This window comes from Chelonia mydas, chromosome 7, assembly GCF_015237465.2.
Source record: "Chelonia mydas isolate rCheMyd1 chromosome 7, rCheMyd1.pri.v2, whole genome shotgun sequence".
NCBI classification, from domain to species: Eukaryota; Metazoa; Chordata; order Testudines; family Cheloniidae; genus Chelonia; species Chelonia mydas.
The window spans coordinates 46,347,470-46,361,515 of record NC_057853.1 but is presented as its reverse complement, the minus strand read 5'-3'; the positions used below and the strand labels follow the sequence as shown (position 1 = coordinate 46,361,515).

Genomic DNA, 14,046 nt, shown 5'->3' with positions numbered 1-14,046 from the left:
CTGGCATCTCTTCCCATTCATTCAAAGAGTAGTGGATCAAAAAAGAGTTTCACAATGAGGAGGGTAAGAGGTTGAAGGAGGTAGAGAGATCTTGGGAATTTAACCAGGAGCTCTGTCTTGGTTCATCCATCATCCACAGTGGGGATGGGGAGGGAATATATTAATGGGGACTTAGCATATAGGACAGAGGAGCAGTGAGGGACAATGGCAGAAACAGCCAAAGTAGAAGGAAGAGGAGATGGGCCAGGATTCTTTATTGCTTTGTCCTGTAGCGTTCTATAACCTATTCAAGATTCCTTATGCCAATAATTAGCACTGAGACCAAGCCAGCCCTCCTGACTCCAACATGTCCAGAATGCCTGTGACCCACATTCTCCCTCAGATAAAAACATGAACGTCACCCCACTCTGCAGCCAGCAACTTGACTCCCTCTTGATTTCCGGATACAGTTCAGAATTGCCCTGCAAAGCCCACTGAAGTCAGTAGAAAGACTCAGTGGGCTTCAGAGAAGGTCCTTCGTTTTCATGGCCTTTTCTATTCTCCCTCTCCTCTTTCTGCTCCCTCTGCTTGTCTAACACTGACCCCCTCTGTCTCGTCACACCAGTCTTGTCACTCTTGGTGCGAGAGCCTCCTCCTTTTCCCCTGCTGCCATCTAGCCTTCCCAGATGGTATCTCTATCTCATCAACTCTGGCTCATTTCAAATCTAAGCTGAAGATCAATCTCTCTTCCTTCCCCCCTGCTCTTTGTCTCCTCTGCAGCTGCTGTGTGCCAATTAAGGCCCTTAATAAGCCTTTGGAGATGCATTTGTATGAAGGGTGTGATGTATGGAGTGGGATTGGAGGTGGGTGGGTCATTGGCTGTGTCAGCTGCTCTGCATATTGCCCTGTCTGGTCTTCTTCAGCTGCCTTCCCCTGCACTCTACCTCCAACCAAGAGGGCAAAGACCCCTTTCCAAAGCTGTACCACTACACTTCCGTCAGCTGCAAGACATGAGCAGCATGTCCTTCTTTGAACCTTCACCGAGACTGCACCAGCTCAGGCTTAGTCTACACAAGAAAGGGTTTACTGATATAGTTATAAATCACCCCACCCCCTAACTGACATTGCTAGACCAGCAAAAGTTTCTAGTGTAGACTGGTCTCAGCCCTCTCAGCCTCCAGTGGTTTGAAGAGCGCATCTGGCTATTGTGTTTTCAGCCGAGTAGCACCTTGCACTGAGTCGAAGAAGATTCTGTGGATGTCTCTGATTTTCCTTCCTTTAATCCATCCGACAGGGTATTGACTTTGCAGATAGTGGTAGCTGCTCCCTGGTATGTTGGTGGCTCAGCTCCGTGGCAGCTGACTCAGTCAGAGCTGTGGACACCTCTGCTTTGCTGCCTTTCCTGTTAGCAATACTTTACAAAACATCCTTTATAAGTCCACTGGCTGAGACCTCCCCAGACAACAAAGGTGAGGGCAAGGTGCAGCATTCCAGTAAATCTGATGTCTGGGCAGCTTCAGCCGTCTGATAAGGAATTCACTTTAACCACACAGAAAAAGGTGTAATTGTTTAGCTCTGCTGTCAATTGGCACACCCTGATTTAGCCATTTAACAGGTACTGTAACCAATATCTGCATTTCTAAAGTACCAATCACTGCCATATCTGGGCACTATTATATCATTAAAAGTCAGCAGAACCTGGTCAGCTGTTCAGTTTGTTGATTTCATTTCAGTGGGTTAGTCCTTGGGCTGGTATTTACAGGGGAGAATGTCACAAACACTGGATTTCAGAAACTGGGGAGCAAAGGATATTCAAAGAAGCCTAGGTTCCCAATTCCCCTTGAATTTCAGTGGCTGAGGCTCTTTTGGAAATCCAAGCCTATGGCTATTAAACAGAGGGAGGACTCATGATCTCTCAGAGTTTATGGAATCACACTTAATGCGATTCATTCTTGCTTTCTTTCCTCTTTGTCCAGTTGTCCCATGCATTAGACTCTGCATCCAATTTGTCAGCTCATCCTTCCAGCCACCTGTCTAGTCCGTCCTTGTGTCCCTGTCACATTTGTTGGTCTGAGCATGCTGTTGCCTCTCCAATGAATAGTTCTCTCATGCACGCACACACTCTCTCCCCTTGCTCTGGAAGGACAGAGTGTTATTTTGCACCTTGCATCTACAGGGCCTGTATTAAGCCTTTCCTTTGCATTGTTAAAACTTTGCTTCCCCGTCAGGAAGTATAATATCCTCCCAATGCTCAGGAGAGGGAGAAAATGCAGGAGGTGAAAATGCAGCAAACAGGCACAGTAATTAGATCTGATGCCTGGTCTCCAGAGAGGAAATTGGGAGATAAATTAAAAAGTTGGTCCCACTGGAAGGTTCCCCAATGGGTTATTGATCAGGATCAGGTGAGCTAGAAATAAATAGAGGAGAATATATTAATCAGAAGCTGATATCCAATTACCTGTCCCCCTCCCAGCTGCTAGGTTGTACGTTTTTGTTCGCTTGCTTCTCTGATGAAGTCAGCAGGTATATTTCTTTAAACTCCCTCCTTCCTCTACGTCCAAGAGGCAGAAGAGTGGAAGCACAGAAGCTGGCAAAACCTGTTAAAGGCAGGCATCCTGAAATGGAAGGCAGTTTCTGCTATTCCTTCCCCCAGGGATGCTCAGGTTTGTTTAGCATTCACCTGAGACCCCACCTCTTTTCCTTATGGTTGCTGTTGCGTGTGCCTTTATGGCACTATAACAATGCATGACTCACCCCTGCGGCACCTCCTACTGGTGGTCTGGGAATTAGCTCGTTTTCCAGCTCTGGAGCGCCCTCTGCAGGCCACTGTCATCGCCACCGCTGCCCCTGTGTCCCTTCCAGACCCCAGTGCCGCTTTGTCTGGGGGTTCTGCCCCAGCAGTATCCCCTCAGTCTCTGGGTCTCCCCTCCCTAGGGAACCCCCAAACCCCTAATCCCACCTTGCCGCAGTGCCTACTGCCAGTTATCATTTAGCCCCTGATCACTGGGGCCAACTGCAGCCTGTAATGGCCACTCATCATTGGCAAGCTAGGGGTAGGACCTGCTGCCTCTGCCTAGCCCCTTTGCAGCCCCAGTACCTGGTTTAGGCCCCGCACAAGGCCTGCAGCCTGGGGGGGTGTCAGGCTGGAACTCCCCAGCCCCTCTTGCCTCTCTTCCAGTGCTGCTATACCACAGGTCCCTGCTCAGCTCCTAGGCAGCCAAGTCCTTCCCTCTCAAAAACTAGAGAGAGAGTGAACCAGCTCCTTCCTAGCAGCCGTTTTATAGGGCCAGCTGAGGCCTGATTGGGACGTGGCCTAGCTGTGGCTGCTTCCCCAATCAGCCTATTTGCTGCTTCCCCCGGCTACAGCCCTCTTCAGGGCTATTTTAACCCATTCAGGGTCATCTGAAGCAAATGACCCATCAGTACTTTGTATCTGCCTTAGCAGCATGTGTTGCTGGGTGCAAGGAGGGAAGCAAGTGGTTTTCCCCTGACTGTAGCAGCTTCTTGTGGTTTAAATGTGAAGCCACCCATTGTATGCACGTTCCCATTGTAATAATAGCTTATGGGCTGGGACAGTCAAAGGAATCGGAGGGAAATATGCTGGGTGGTGTAGCTGTGTCAGTCCTAAGATATTAGCGAGACACGGTGGGGAAGGTAAGATCTTGTATAGACCAACTTCTGTCTCTCTTCCCAACAGAAGTTGGTCCAATGACAGATATTACTTCACCCACTTTGTCTCTCTAAGGGAAGTAGGCACCCAACTCCCTTTCAGTTTCAACAGGATTTGGAGCCTACCTCCTCTGCAAATCCTAGACAGGAATTATACAGCATTTCTCCTTCGAAAGCAATGTACAGATGTTGTGTATTATATTACACACGCACAATGATGTTAAAAGAACATCATTGAGGTTGCAAAGTCAAACACTCAAAAATCAGGAAATGCCAGATGCAAAGTTAGCAAATGCAACTTTAATTTGGCTCCCTTGTGTTCTATGCATTGTGATGCCACTTTTATTTATGTGATCACATACTATTTATGTACCCATGTAAATAAACACTATATCTACTCCTTTCCCTCCCTCTGGTCTGGCTTTTGTCTCCTCTGCTTTCAAATCAGGTAGCTTCCTCCTCCAAACTACCTAGGTGCAACAAGGCAGAGGGGTCAGGGATAGCACAGAAGGAACAGCTCCCTGCTCGCAGTTCCAGAATTCACCCCCAGCTGCCCTGAAGCACCAGCTGGAAGCAGCCATTACAGGGAAAGTCTGGCTTCTCCCCCATAACAGTCGGCTGGAACATGTGCTGTCACTCTGTGGGGATGGCACTTGCATAATCTGTCAGCGCTAGGAGCTGTGAGGGGACCGAGCACGCTCCATGAGGATGGAATCTTCGGAGACTTTTGCTGCTAAAATCAAAGAAGTCTCTACTGAGCATGTATGAACTGCCATTTTTCAAAGGCTTATCACTTGGCCAAATTTGGGCCAGTTTTCACCAGGACAGCAAAAGGGCACCAGAGGGGAACTAGAACTGTTGCCAGAATTTTTTAACATGGGCAAAAAGTTCCCCTAGCTTCATTCCTAAAAATGGGTGAATCATTTTGACTGGCTTAATAATCAGCCTGAGGTATACACCTAGCATGGAAAATTACAGCTCAAATCATTAAAGTTTGGAAAAGTTATAAGCAACTAAAAACAGAGTCTTATAATGGGAAGTATCAGCCAATACCAATGTTAGGCGGTGTTACGAAGGATCAGCCACTTACTGCTGCAGTGTAACCTAAGCAGTTTTGGTTTGAAACCCATAGGCTCTACCATGTCCCAGCTATAGCATAACCACTCTTATCTGAACCTCACTAATGCCGAAAATGAAAAGCGCCCCAGGATCTTTAATGACTACAAGTGGACAGAGCCTCAGTTTTCCATTGTGTTCATGAGACAACATCCCCTCTGCCACAACAATCCCCTTTTGTCCCCACATCATGTTGGCCAAACTGGTTCATTGCCCCCTACTGAATCTCCAACACCACTTCCTAGGACACACCATCTTTCCTGGGAGGTCAACCTTCCAAATACTGACCAACTTGTTCCTTTCCAACTTGTGAGATCTGCTACCATCACAGCCTGAGGCAATGTGGGTAAAAGAGTGAGTGAGTGAGCGTAGGCTGCAGCTGAAATAGCCATAATAACTGTACAACTTGACATAGGAAGTCTGAGATTCTTATATGCGGTTTATAAGGTAATAATAATTGTGCATCTTCTGGAGCATTGGCCTGGGGGAGGCTCTGCTGTATAAATAATACAGTAAAGACCAATGTTCCCTCTAATTTTTAACAGGCTGTGTGCACAAAAAATTTCTTCTGTGCCACTGCCGAAGCAAAAAGAAAAAAAAAAAAAAGCCGAAGCCGGAGTGTGCGCGGTGTTTTGCCGTGTGTGCAGGGTTTAAGATCTATGCACGCACACACATGCGCACAGCTTAGAGGAAACAGTGGTGAAGACCATGATATTTGCTGTTGAATCTGATCATGATGAGGCAAAGAGGCTTTTTCCCCCTCGCCCTTCCTCTTCTGTTAAAAATAAAACCTCCAAAGTGCATGAAGGTTGCTCCTAGATTTATTTGCAATAGGTTATTAGTCGTTGGCCCTAGGTGTTTCCATATGTGATTTATCTTTGCTGGGCCTGGGACTTTATGTTTCCCCTGAGGTGTTGGCCACTTCAGCAGGATTTGAAAGGACAAGGCAGTGTTTTAAAAGCTACATTCCATCTCCAGTTGGGTTCTCTTCTTTAAAAGTGAATTTAGTGCTGGTGAAAAGTGCTGCCCAGAGGGCCCCAGGGAATGATTCTCTTTATTTAGTGACAGAACTGGTGCAGTTTGGACAAGCTTCCCCACCACACACTGCCCTGCCAATGTGAATCACTCCTGGTCTGGAGTTACCTCCTGTAGGTGTGAGTGGAGAGTTCAATCTCCAGGTCCAGTCAGTCCTTGTCCTCTCTACTGAGACTGCCAACTAGTGACAGCTGTGGTGGTGGCTAATCACGCTCTTGGCTTTCCTCCATTTGGAGCTGGATTGGGACCACTTGCTCATTTCATACAGGCCCCTCAGCAGCAAAAGAATAACTGACTTTTTTTGGTTCACTGGCAGGTCTGAAAAATTAAACAATAAATTTTGGTTTGGGTACAACTGAAATTTTACAGAATTTATGATTAATTGAAAAAGTCAGGAAAACGTTGTTCCGGGCCAAATGAAATGTTTCATTTGACCCCAAATGAAATATTTCATTTTGATTTTGGGATGTATTTAACCTTTGCTTTTATTTTTATTTAAAAAAAAAGGGAACTTAAGGGCTAGATTCATAAAACCACAGGAAGAGGAGGTGGTGCCACCCCTTATACATAATAGCCTAGGGCTTTCACGTGGGGTTTTAGAGAACCATTTTGGAGCAATGACTTGAACCTAGGTCTTCCCCCAGAGGTGAGTGCCCTAACCACCAAGCTATAGTGTGTGTGTGTGGTGGAAGGGGAGGATTTGTGGTGGGGAGGGAGCTATTCTCAGGCTCTCTTGTTGAAACTACTCCACTTTGACATCAATCCCAGGCAAGATAATGGAACGGCTGGTACAGGACCTGATTAATAAAGAATTAAAGGAGGGTAATGTAATTAATACAAATCAACATGGGTTTATGGAAAATAGATCCCGTCAAACTAACTTGATATCTTTTTTTGATGAGATTGCAAGTTTGGTTGATAAAAGTGATAGTGCTGATGTAATATACTTAGGCTTCTTTAAGGTGTTTGACTTGATACCACACAACATTTCATTAAAAAGCTAGAATGCTCTTAAATTAACATAGCACACATTAAGTGGGTTAAAAAGTGACTAACAGATAGGCCTCAAAATTTAATTTTAAACCAGGAATAGTCCTTGAGCATATTTCCAGTGGGGTCCTGCAGGGATCAGTTCTTGGCACTATGCTATTTAACATTTTTATCAATGACGTGGAAAAAAACATAAAATCATCACTGATAAAGTTTTCAGATGACCCAAAAATTGGGGGAGCAGTAAATAATGAAGAGGAGAGGTCACCGATTCAGAACAATCTGGATTGCTTGGTAAACTGGGCGCAAGCAAACAACATGCATTTTAATATGGCTCAGTGTAAATGAATACATCTAGGAACAAAGAATGTAGGCCCTACTTACAGGAGAGGGGACTCTGTCCTGGGAAGCGGTCTCTGAAAAAGATTTGGGGGTCATGGTGGATGATGGACTGAACATGAGCTCCCAGTGGGATGCTGTGGCCATAAGAGCTAATGCAATCCTGGGATGTGTAAACAGGGGAATCTCTAATAGGAGTAGAGAGGTTATTGTGCCTTTATATTTGACACTGGTGTGCCTGCTGCTGGAATACTGTGTCTAGGCCACAATGGTGTCTTCTGGCCTCAGAATCTATGAATAAAATACTCGAGCATTCATTGGGCAAGAATGAGAGTGACTCTGTAGCCTGATGTATAACACTCTCATATGAGGTTCCAATCCCTGCTCTGCTGACTAATTATTGATATAAAATGGAATAGTTTCAACAGGAGCAACCCACCCCATAATGGCCTGGTAGTTAGGATGTTCACATGGGAGCAGAGAGACAGAGGTTTAAACATGGGTCTCCCACAGACCAGGTGAGTGCCTGAACCACCAGGCTACTGAGTATAAGGAGAATGGCACCTCTTCTTCCAGTGGCTTTGTGAATGGTGTGTTCTTGTGACTCTAGCTAGGCTACAACTATTTGGCAAATTCTGTGTCAATTTCATGAAGTTTCAATTGATTCAGAACTGCGTTTTTTCTGTGAATAAACTATGTGCTCGAAAATTTTTCCCCAGCTCTACTGAATAGCCATCAGAGAGTAATTAGTTGTGGTCACTGCTGAGCTGGGGACAGATTTGAGCCACGGACCGAAAAGGGAATGGCCTTCTAGCCTATATCCAGTCCCTTGAGCAATCTCATCCTCCTAGACAGTGGCTTTGTGAAGTGACAACCCGTAAAATTTCATGACATTCAATTGAACAATCTGTTTTTCCAGAGTCAATGAATTAACACTTAGTGGAATAAAAGAAATTAACAAAACCACCACAAGCGCCAGAGACACTCTTCCAAGTGATCATTTTGGGTTGTTCCCTTCCTTCTGATGTGGGCATAGGGGTCTCACTGACTCACTGCAGGTGCTCTTGCCTGGTAGGAAGGTTTACATCCGGAAACAGCTTTAGAAAGAAAGCAAATAGAAGAACAAATTCCAGGAAGTTTTAGTCCATTTGATCCTCTGCTGCTGGCAAACTGTGATCTGGGTTTCAGGTCTGATGAATTCAAGGCACTATAGAAGTGTGATGGGGTATGCAAACCCCATGCTGAAGAACAAGGGGCTAAGGGGCAACCTGGGCCCAGGTGGCCTCACCTGGCTGCACCTGCAAAGCTGTACACCAGGAGGTGGAGCTTAAAAGGGGAAGCAGGGTGGCTCAGAAGGGGGTAAGCTGTGGAAGGGAGCAGACCTTTGCTTTGAGCTCTGGGGAAGGAACAGCTCAGGAGTTCCAAGACCTGACCAAGCCTACAAAGGAGAGACTGGGGACTGTTTGAGGGGGTCAGAAACTTTATTTTTGGGCCAGTTCTTTAATTTACCGTGTGGGAAAAAAGGGATCATGGGTAGGAAGTGATCCAGGGAGGCAGCTATTTAGCACCCTAAGGTGCAGAACATAACAGCCCCGCCTTGGACCCTGGTTTGGAGCCTGATAGAGGGGGTGGGCCCAGGCTCCCCTGCCAACCCCTAAAGATGGGACAACAAAAGGAGTCTACCCCTCAGTGGGGAATCCAGCTGGGAAAGGCCTTGAATATGCAAGGGTCCAGACCCCAAGTCCCGGAGATAAAGAGAAAGCCCTGAACCCTTTTTTTTTTGTATATACCTTGGAAGGGGTGGCCTGGAATGCATAACCCAGCCGGAGGGCTGACCCACAAAGAAGGGACAGATCCCATGGGCTGGAGTTGTAGAGGAAAGGGAAGATGTCAAGGAAGGGGACAACCTACCACACCCTTGCCTGGCCACTAGGTTGCAAGGCTGGCATGGGGCACCTTGCACAAGAAGAATCAGCAGACTGGAAGGAATGAGATTGCTGGGATTCCGCTGGTATCCCAGGACCTCTTGCAGTCATAGGGAATTGCTCTCACAGGATTGACCCATCTCCCGACCTCATTCAGTGAGGGGCCCCACACCGTACGTGTATGGGCATACATGCCCATCCCCACCTCCACTCCTTGACAGTGAGAAAAAGCAACAACCAGGAGAAAATTCCTCCTGAAATCAGATTTGGGGTGAAATCCTGGCCCCACTGACAAAATTTCCATTGACTTACATGGAGCCAGAATTTCACCGGGGAGTTCAGGCTAAGCCCGTGCATGTCAGCAAGAATCATTGCAGTTAAGTATCTAATCCCACTTGTACCTTGAGACACTGCAGGTGTCCAAATTATACTATTTTTTCCCTCTTCTAGGGAATTCTAGGGAGGTGGATTCATGCAGTTTCTCTGCTTGGGCAGAACTGCAGCTGAGTTCCTCCTTGTGCCATCACTGTGGCTGGAGTAAGGAGTAAAGAGTAAGGGGAAGTGCCTTGTACCTTCCCCATTCAGGGGCTACTGGGGGCCAGTTTGGCCCACCAGCACAGCTAGAGAAGTCCTCAGGGCTGCCTTGTATCATCCCAACTACCATAGCCAGCATGGGGCTTGTGGCAGAAGGCAGAAAATCACCACCCCAGCCACATCTCCTCCTCCCACCTTCAATCCTCCAGCCTGTCCTCAACCCCCACTGCAGGGGTGGTGTGGAGGCCTCCTGCATCAGTGCTACAAAGGGAGCATAGAATAATGCTGAGTCTGCCCCCTGGTCTTGGTCACCTCGTACAGGCCAAGTAACCACCACCATGATCTGACCTTGCCTGGATTCAGACAGGTGATCTAGAGGTGCAAACCACGTCTAGCCTATTCTGCATCTCCACTTCTCTCAAGGTACCAGTGACCAAAGTGTGTGTCTGCCTTCACTGCTGGAGACTGTGGATGCTCCCACCATCCGCTGCTCTCTACTCTGTGATGGATGCAATGATGGATTAAGAGCAGACTGGACAGATGGGCTGATCCAAAGAACATGCTATAGGCACCTAGTTCTGGCCTCAGTCTTCCCAGGATGGTGGCCCTGAGTTTTCAGCCTGTTCAGTACAAGTTTGGCCTTATTCTGTCCTTGAGTTTCAGCTGAACTAATCAAACACACCAGCGCTGAATTTGTCTGACTATAACACCCTAGACTTCAGTGGCCTTATACTAGGGATGAACATAGACCTATGTATATTCCATATTCTAAATGGGAAAGTAGGATTTTCTATGAATGTTGCCTCGTTCTGGTTTGAGCTAGGAAAGGTTGATTGTAGCACTGTTTTTCCAAAGAAACATTACAAAATATTCCATGCTGCACGTCAGGGACATTGGCAGAGCTGTGTAGACTAGCATAGCAGGAGATGCTGTTGCAGGTCAGGAGGGAAGAGCCCTGTCAGAGCTGTGAGGGAACCCCAGGGCTGGAATAGCAGGAGAGGCTACAAGTGAGGAGTGAGGGACATCGGGGGAGCTGTGGGGGAGCCAAGCCTGAAATAGCAGGGGGGCTGCAGGTCAGGAGTGAGGAGGACTGGCACGCTGCCTGCCTGCACTGCTCTCCGCAGAGTTATCAGACCCTTGTTTTCTGAAGTACGCACATTAATCGTAATTATCCCCGGAGAGGAAGCAATTTGAAGTTGAAAGCGGAGACTGGCCATGATTTTTCAGAGTAAACGGAGAAACTGAAAGGAAGCCTGCCATCCAGCATCCCCTGCATCCCCTCTCGCAGCTGAGGACGAGCTGCAATGCTGAAAAATTATGTGGCCATTCTCTCCTCCGGGAGGGGGAGAACAGAGATGGATTTAGTTCTTTCTGTCTTGTTGGAGTTTACATGTTCCTGCCTCAGTGGAAGAATACTAGACAACCAGGGAACACAATCACTCATGCTGAGGCCACCGAGGAGTGACAGCATTATGGCTCTCCTGGATTGCTACACGGCAAAGCTGGCCTAAGAAAGAAAAGAAGAGAAAGGCAGGCAGGCAACTAGACTAGTTTATTGTCTTCTTCACAGTGGCAAGAAAGTCTGGATGATAAAGCTCACTAACGCTGCACAGGTGAGGTGTTGCCTGCCCATAGTCTGGTCTTGCAGACAGAGTTTGGAGCTGACCATTAGGAAACCTGAGTTTTATTCCAGGCTCTGCCACTGACTTTGTGGGTGACCTCGGGCAAGTTGCTTCACCTCTCGGTGCATCGTTCTCCCCACCAGATGATACTGATGCATCTTATTGAATGCTTTGAGATCCGCATGCTGTAGTTCAAGGAAGCTGGGAGTCTCAGGCTCCATCGTTGTTGTGCTGTTACATCCAGGATATAAGAGAGGAAACTGAATATATTTTCTCGCTGAGAGTCCCCAAACTCAGTCTGTCCGTGTCTCTCTCTCTTACTCGTTTCCTCATCCCTCTGCACTTCTTGTTAAATATAGAAGGAGGCTCTAAGTGTCAGATGGTCCTTGAATGATAGACACGTATATTTATTGAGTACAGACTTATTAGCTGAAAGACCCTTCTATGGACAGGCCACAATCTCTAGATTCTCCCACAATCTTTTGAGGATAATATAACTGCTGTTCTTACCACAAATACCCTCTGGACACATTTATTGCTGCTGCTATTATTATTTATTAATTAATAATGCAATGGAGTAATAATTCTATTAGCTGATTTAATGCTAGTGAAATGTACCAGACGGCCCTGGAAACTGAAGTCCTGAAATGATCCCCCGAACAGGCACAGTACAGGAGCAGGTCTACATGCCAAGTTAAAGCAATTTAACTAAAGGTGTGATTTCTTTTTTAAACCAGTTCAGATAAATCAGTGCAACTTTGTATGTGGACACTCTTATAGCTGTTTAAGAGTATCTTAAATCCCGAGGGATTTTTATTGTAGTGTAGACAGACCCTTAGGTGCAATTCCCATTGCTTTGCAGCATGACCTTAAGCGAGTCACTTACTCCCTCAGTGCCTCAGTTTCCCCATTGGTGGAATGGGGAAAAATTGCTGCCTTTTTCACAGAGCATTAGTGGGGTGTAATGCTAATCAGTGATTATAAAGCCTTAAGGGATCTGTAGTGCATGTAACTATAGTATGTAATGTCACTGTTATTGCATCTTTTCATTTCTAAGGAGTCTACCCCTGTCTGCAGGGGTAACTGTCATTTTGTGTGGCAGAGCTGATACAGTATGTTACCAACAAGTTATGTGCTCTCACTCATGGAAACTTGATCTTTTATTCTTTCTTGTTTTGTCATATCTCTTAATTTACAAATAAGTCATTGAGGCTGAAAGACTAGAAAAAGACAACAAAAGTTCTATGGCTAAAAGGTGCTTTAGAAGTGCAAAGTATTATTATTATTTTATTTACTTTGCACTCATATAGCACTTCCCAGCCAATGATCTCATGGTTTTTTTTTCTCATACACAAAAAGCAACAGCTACAATAATAAGGTTATTGTGCATAAGCTCTTTGATGCTTGTGTTGGCCCAGGCGAATCTCTGTGGGGTCCCTGAGGTATACATCCATGTGTGTATCTTGGCTCTCATCCATACAGCCTCCTCTTCCCCACCTCGCATCTAGGCTCACTGGAGATCCTTCCCTATCCTCGGCTCACAGAATGGTTGATTTAACCTTGACGTTCTCTTATCGACTGCATCATTCTCCCATAGTTGAAAGAGCTAAATTGTTTTCCATTGTCCATGAACTGAATGGGGCCTGGGCTTCAGTGAGCATGGGTTTGGAAGCACTTTAAATTGGACGGTCTGAAATTGAAGTACTGCAGGTAGCAGAAAAGTCGACAGACACGCTCCTTCCCAGGGTATACCTGACGCCCCGCCGCAGGATGGGTGCGTCAGCCCCAGCCTTCTCAGGGGGCCGAGTACTGCACATGGCTCTTAATCACATATACAACAGTGAGTGAAGGCCATGCACAGGAAGGAGGAAGGCTGTTAGCCCCGTGGAGAGCCAGATCCAGTGGGAGGAGCATTATGCAATCAATGCAGCTCTGCTAGTGCTCCTTATTTCTGACCCATGTTATTTCAGTCATCCACCCCCATAGCTCTGCCAGTGCCCCTCAATCCTGCTCTAGAACATCCCTTGCTATTCCAGTCCTTCTTCCTCCCCGCCTCTGCCATTTTACCTCATTCCTGACCTTCAGCACTCCTGTTTGATCAGCCCTTGATCCAACACACCTCAGAATTGAGGGACATTGGCAGAGTTGGGAGGAGGTCCCAGGTCTGGAACACCAAGAGACGATCTGGGTTGGAAGTGCATTATCCCAGATACACATGTGTGTGGGACATTCAGGCAGCGCTGCCTACACTGGGAGCCTGATCTCCCCCCGCGTGCATTGCTTGCTTCTAACAAGAGCATCAGTCTGCATTGCAGAAAAACCAAGCTTGGCCTAGCATTAAGAGAACATCAAATGGAATGGATGCAGTTTTGTCCTGACTCTTTCCTTTGATGCCCTGTCCTCCCCACCCTAAGAGATGTGCTCACATTTGTTGCAGGAATCGGAGCACCGGCCTGTTGCCCTGAGAGAGCCCCTCTGTGGCTACTCCTCCTAGGCTCTTGCTGCAATATTTTCTTGTGACTAATTGGCAGGGCTCCCTCTGGGTTTGCAAATTAAACGCAAAGATGGATTATGTGTTGATCATCTTCCTTGGATTTGGATTGCAAGTTTCAATCCATGTCACTAACCGTCACTGAGCGCTTGTGTTCTCTGTGTCGGTCTCTACTGAGGATGGCATGATCACCAGGAGACTATGGTGAACTACTTGAAGGGACTTCCAGAGGCATGGAGTTTCTCTGGGTCTCCAAGCAGGAGTGCCACCAGAAATGTTCACTTTAAAGGTGAGCTGCAAATTAAAATTAAGGTTCAAGCAATGGCTTGTGTTCCACATTTGCCCT

General features: G+C 46.7%; 1 long non-coding RNA gene across 1 annotated transcript; it reads right to left on the bottom strand.

The window, feature by feature from the left end:
• Positions 1-237: 237 nt before the first annotated feature.
• Positions 238-3,233, bottom strand: LOC122466706. The gene is made up of 2 exons (XR_006292435.1): positions 3,077-3,233; positions 238-2,386 (listed from the first exon to the last, which is right to left on the bottom strand). It is a non-coding gene; the product is annotated as an uncharacterized LOC122466706 (long non-coding RNA).
• Between the last annotated feature and the right edge of the window lie 10,813 nt (positions 3,234-14,046).